General features: G+C 33.0%; 1 long non-coding RNA gene across 1 annotated transcript; it reads right to left on the bottom strand.

Moving 5' to 3' along the window:
- Positions 1-652: 652 nt before the first annotated feature.
- LOC143579027 (uncharacterized) lies at positions 653-3,435 on the bottom strand. The gene is made up of 5 exons (XR_013143388.1): positions 3,294-3,435; positions 2,972-3,217; positions 2,765-2,894; positions 2,573-2,631; positions 653-851 (listed from the first exon to the last, which is right to left on the bottom strand). It is a non-coding gene; the product is annotated as an uncharacterized LOC143579027 (long non-coding RNA).
- Positions 3,436-6,011: the final 2,576 nt, after the last annotated feature.

Below are 6,011 nucleotides of genomic sequence, written 5' to 3'. Positions count from 1 at the left end.
CAATTCACTAATATTTTTCAGATTTTGATCATATAGCAAAATATACACCAAACCAAATTTCAATGAAACATGCTTAAGTCTTAACAAGTGATTATATTGTTTCTAATATGATAATTATATATCACCTTTTTCAGATCAAAATAATTCGTGACATGGTCCTAATTTATCATAACATCATCAACTAAAACCATGACATTCTAATCACTTTAACAATAAAGTTTCCACAATTAGTAACTTGCTATATTCATGCTTTTCATATACATCAAGTTTTCAAGTATTAATGTTTACTAGTAGGAGTGCCCGCGCGTTGCAGCGGGGAGTGGCAATGAAAATTTGCAACTTCAACCCTCTTGTGATATAGCAACTCTTTAACACCTTAGGCAAATCTCACATAGAATCGTGATCGTAAGAACTTAGTTCATAAGGAATGTAGTGTCTTGTAAATCTCATCACTTTAAGAAAAATTATTACTGCTTTATGCCATGCCAAAGGGAAATCAACATATTTAAGAAATATATTTTATCATATTATGGCCCGCATTTCGCACCTATGAATGAACCAAAACTGTAAACTTAACCACAAAGACATGGGAGTTTTTGCTCTTCCAAGTTTATAATGTGGAGACTTGTGATAAATCAAATATCATCACACATACACAACAATATCCGGCCACTTAGCAATAATAATCTTATTTAACAAATATTGTCAATACATCCTATCTCAAAAAGCATGCCAAAACATACACATACATATACAGACAAGACCTGATCAATTTCCATGTTTTTTGTTAACCGTCGTAAAATTAACATGAAGAAACTTGTCCCTGAGATACAATTGTGTTCTGCCATGTCCTTTATAAATTATCAAATCATATATTTCATATTATCATACAATTAAGTTAATGAAAAACCTGAATAAAATAATATAATAATTGATGTTTAGTATGTAAAAGTATGCAAGAACTTTGAGCTTTGAAACTACAAGTTTGACCTTATAAAGTCAAATGAACAATCTAAATAGAAATGTAAAAGTAAAACTATTTCATTTAAATGATTTTGCAACATTCTTTTCTTGAAACAGTTTTTGAAACTCATAAAGGTAAAAACTTCAATTTAATCAAGTTTACCAAACTACCCTTTTCATATTTGATTCAATTATGAAACATAATCATGTCTTATTAGAATATGCACGTTGGGAGAACTCGTGGGCACAAAGTCTCTAGACTGTTAGCTAAGAAACAAAACAGCTCGACTAAAATTGGCATCCGAAGAGATTGGCATGAAAAAATTGCAAGAAATAGGCATGAAGAAAAGCAGTTTTCAATATATTAGAAATTTAAGTAAACACAAGTAAAATTGGCAAAAAGTTTAGGAATTAAATTTTTTATCCCTGTAACCACTGATTAAATCTTAACGAGTAGGGTTGACCCAGAAACACCTTTAGTCAAAATCTTTTTTTCTACTTTATTTTCTAAATACATACAAGTTAAAAATCAGTAATGAAACTTTTAATAATATTACCTTTAAACTTGTCTGACATTCTAGCAGACAAGGTAACCCTGAAACCGTCTACACATTTAGATAACATGTACACGCATTATAAACCATTACCTGTTAAAAGTTTTATAAAGTATGCAAACCTTTTGATCACGCATTTTTTCCGCTTAACAATCATCTATATTTACATACTTGTATCCAAGCTTAGCAAGACCAGTAGAAACAAGAGCATCAGCTGTAAGACATATTAAATAATTAACCAGAGGCCAAAAAATTGTTATTTAATATATGACTTGACATGATACTAAGTAAAGGTACCACTCATATGGCTCAAGTGGCAGACCCTTTTCAAGAGTCATGCGTACAAATTGGACACATGTTAAAAAATGTCTTTTTAAGCATTTAGTACCAGCTGGGATGGTCTTTATTTGACCCGTAAACTTTCATTTTTATATAAAACAATTTTAAAGACTGGATTAAAAGCAAACTTTTTATAGGGACCCGTTTCAGATAAACCAGAACCACAATGAACCCATTCATAAGTTCATGAGTTGAAAATGTAATAAGTGATTTAAGTAAGAGTGCAAACAAGCCAAGCCGCTCATATGCTACTCGAGATCAGCTCACTAAAAGCTAGAATCGAGCCCAGCTTAAACAAGCCCAAGCTAGGGCCTAACTATAAGATTGCTTAAACAACAAGCCTAAGCCTGAGTCCAAGCATCGAGTTCAAATAGGCTCGCAAGCCTAAACGAGCTTTTCTCTTACGTATTTTTTAACATGTTAAATATATATTTATGTAACATTCATTGTTACATATAAAACTATTAAAAAACAACTAAATAATTTATATGTGTTGCAATAAAAATTATAACTATTAACATGTATAAAAACAATTATAAATTAATAGAAAAAAGAGCTGAGCCGAGCCGAGCCCCACCCAAGCTCGGGCTTTAGAAATATGCTCGAAACGAGCCAAAGTCGAGCTCTCATAAGTTAAAGGAGTCGCGCTTAAACTTAGACGACATCGGCTCGAACTGTTTTATGAGAATTAGGTGGGTAGTTTTTGCTTCTCATACCTTTCTTTGATGAGTTTATAACTCTCCTCTTTCTGACTTCCTCCAATAAGTTCACCAACCTATTAATACAATAGAATATTAGTGTAACATATACAATATTGCACAATGTTAATAGTTCTGCAAAATGATTGATCAAAAACAAATATAATTGTATAAAGCATCCAAGAATGAATTGAGAAAAGTAACTTTCACCTTTGGCACAAGAACGTCCATAGCAGCTACTGTTTTCTTATCAGGGTTGACTTTCATGTAAAAGGCCTTAATCCCTTTAGGATAGTTGTACACAATCACAGGTGACTCAAACTTAGTCTCGGTCAAGTATCTGCACAACATAAAATGCAAAGTATAGATTAGTTAAATGAATACAATTAGGTAGTACAACAAATATAGAAACAGTACTTCTCATGTTAAGATGCTAGATCAATTCCCCATTCTACTTTATTCTCAAACTTGTGGCCTTTAGCAACAGCTTCCTCCAGAAATGTCACTGCTTCGGTGTATGAAAGGCGTACAAGTTAGTTGAAGCAACCATTTTTAGCCTCTCAATAGCCTTCTTGTCAAATTTCTCAACCATAAATTCCATATCATCAAGTAAACATCGGCAAAGAAACCTAACATACGCCTCTGCGCACACTTCATATCATCCTGCATGCGTGTTTAAATATGTATTAAGCAAGGTCACACAAGTTTCAAAAACGCCAATACAACTAATTGTTCAAACCTCGATATCAGCAAAAGCTATTTCAGGCTCAACCATCCAGAACTCAGCATGATGACGTGACGTGTGAGAATGCTCGGCTCGAAACGTGGGCCCAAAAGTGTACGCACTGCTAAGCGCACATGCAAAAGTCTCAACTTGAAGTATTATCATAGACAAATAAAAACTGCCTTATCATTTCTATAATACTTGACTACACCTAATACCAAAGCAAAAAACGACAATTGTTATTGGAACGCTTATTTCAATATGACTTTGCGTGTTGTCGCCACCGCTTGTTTCCTGAACCTCAAACAACCAGGTTGTGGCTCTTTGGTCCATTTTGACCATCAAAGTCAACTCTTGATTTAAACCAACTTTGACCCAGTAAAGTCAAAACTGATCAGAATGTAAAAAATAAGTAAGCCAACATCTTTGCGCAAATTATATTGAATACGGAAATATCGTTGGTGTAAATTTGACCCTCTTTCTTACTGTACAAGAAGAACTCATCAATCCTAATGACCATTAACTTCTGACCTGTTAATGAAAAAAAATGACCTGTTGATTGGGTTAAATTTAACCCGTCATGAAACTTAAAACATGACTAATCCCATATAATACTTGTTTTATATGTTCAGGGTGAACCCGACCCATTTTGCACATTCCAACATTACCCTATTCTGTTACAAATATATTACCAAATCTGTATTCTTGAACCAAGCACTATGGAATTATTAGAGGTAACTAATTTTAAGATCTCATAACCAAAAAAAGATCAGCATTGACCATTGGGTACATTGGTAACACATGCATACAACAATCAGGTTTTTCATTATTTGATTTTCTTAAGGATTTGATAGCATACACATGAGAGACACATGAAATGATTTAACAGCACATTCACAAAGTCAAACCGGGCAACCAACCTTTAGAACCCAGGACACTTCCTCACAACAAACACACAAATATAAAAAGGTGACTTTGAAAGCATCTAAAATACTCTACCAAGAACCAAGCAAGTACATTAGCATACATTCGGCAAACATCTTATGACAATGAGTAACCAAGCAAGTACATTAGCATAAATTCTTATAACAAAGCTACGCAGCATACATTTCAAGTACTAAGACAGAATATGAAGATTCAAAATCAAGTGCACAGATCCAAAGAACACACTATTTATTATTATAAAACATATTAAATGCATTTTATTAAAAAAAATGTCATAGCGTACAAGTTTAAAGTCATTTACATAAAAAATGCACCTATAACAACCGTGTTTAAAAATTATAAATTAGGAGCTAGTTGTAACCTGCTTAGATTTGAACTGAGGACGCCTAAACCAATACTTTAGCTTACACCTGGCCAAGTTTCTTCATTTGTTGTACCTAATAACCGAATCAAGAACGTGTCACGCAAATTCAAGAAAGAAGAAACAATATTGAATCCAAAAGGTTATTGCTTGTTAACCTGTATGTAGCAAGTTGTGAACCTCATAATCTCTAGCAGAAATGGATGTATTTGTGCCCAATTCTGCTACAAATATAAAAAAAATAAATAAAAAAAAAACCAAATTAACTTATTTCCATTAATTTAAACAAATTTCAAAATGCACCAACCAACCCGTCTGGTTCAGCCAATCTAACTAAGCCTACAAACCTTATGGTTTGGTTTGTTTTTTAAATGCCTAATGAAACGTGTAAATAAAAAATTTAATGAAAAAGTTAAAATATGAGTAAAACAAATTGCTATTTGTAACACCTCCAAACATGTTACTATTTGCACCAGTCATTCACAACTCAAAAGTAAAAAAACACAAAATCCTTCAACATGTCACAAATTCACAAAAAAGAATTCAAAAGGCGTAAAACAGCCTTGCAATCGGAAAAGAATTTTTCTAATTTCGCAACAAGATTAAATTTCAAATTTTAGATCGGATTAGATGCATGCAAACTAAAAAGTAAAGTGAGAGTTCAGACAATATATCAATCACTTGGCGTGAAACCTTATAAACAAAATATTGAGTCGTTTGTGCTGAGATAATGTGTTGGGGTCTTTGTAAGTCTAAGTTATCAATAACCATTACCTCTTAGAATTTATACCCGATCGTGATGAAATGCTTTTATGGCAACCCAAAACAATCAACATCAACGCTGTTAAGTTACATATAAGTATATACAAAATAGAAAACATGGTAAACAAAAAAGAGGCCCCTGAACCAACAATCAAATCCCAAAACTGTAGAAAATAAATAACTTACCAAGTAATACCGTTGATATGTTTGGCTACTGCAGCATGTTGAGGATGAAAATTGAAAAGATCACTAAACCACAATTGACAAACCAACAAAACAGAAATTGAAAAGATCACAGATTACCGAAACAAAAATTGAGAAAAAATGTAAAGAGAGAAAGATCGAAAGAGGAAGATTAACCTGTTAATCACACATCAATTTATTGAGAGTTCAGAGTTCATTGATTTCAGCTATTGTCTGCTTCTTCGTTGAGGTTTAAATAACAAACATCACATGAAGTTCCATCCACCTTCACATGATCTAGGTTCTTCCTAGTTGAGCTTGCTTCTTTTTCCACGCTTTCGTGTTATCTTATAGTTATGTAGACCATGTTAACACGAAAAGTCATAAACAAGCTTCATCGATTTGGAAAAGAAAAATTACCTTTCTGAAGCAATAACCACCCGATACGCAGAAAGTCGGAATTCACAAGCAAGAGCTTTTCC

The sequence above is a fragment of the Bidens hawaiensis genome, unplaced genomic scaffold, assembly GCF_021521415.1.
Source record: "Bidens hawaiensis isolate Kalapana, Puna unplaced genomic scaffold, B.hawaiensis_p1.1 tig00000142_1, whole genome shotgun sequence".
In the NCBI taxonomy this organism is placed as follows: domain Eukaryota; kingdom Viridiplantae; phylum Streptophyta; class Magnoliopsida; order Asterales; family Asteraceae; genus Bidens; species Bidens hawaiensis.
This window is presented reverse-complemented; position numbering and strand designations above follow the sequence as displayed.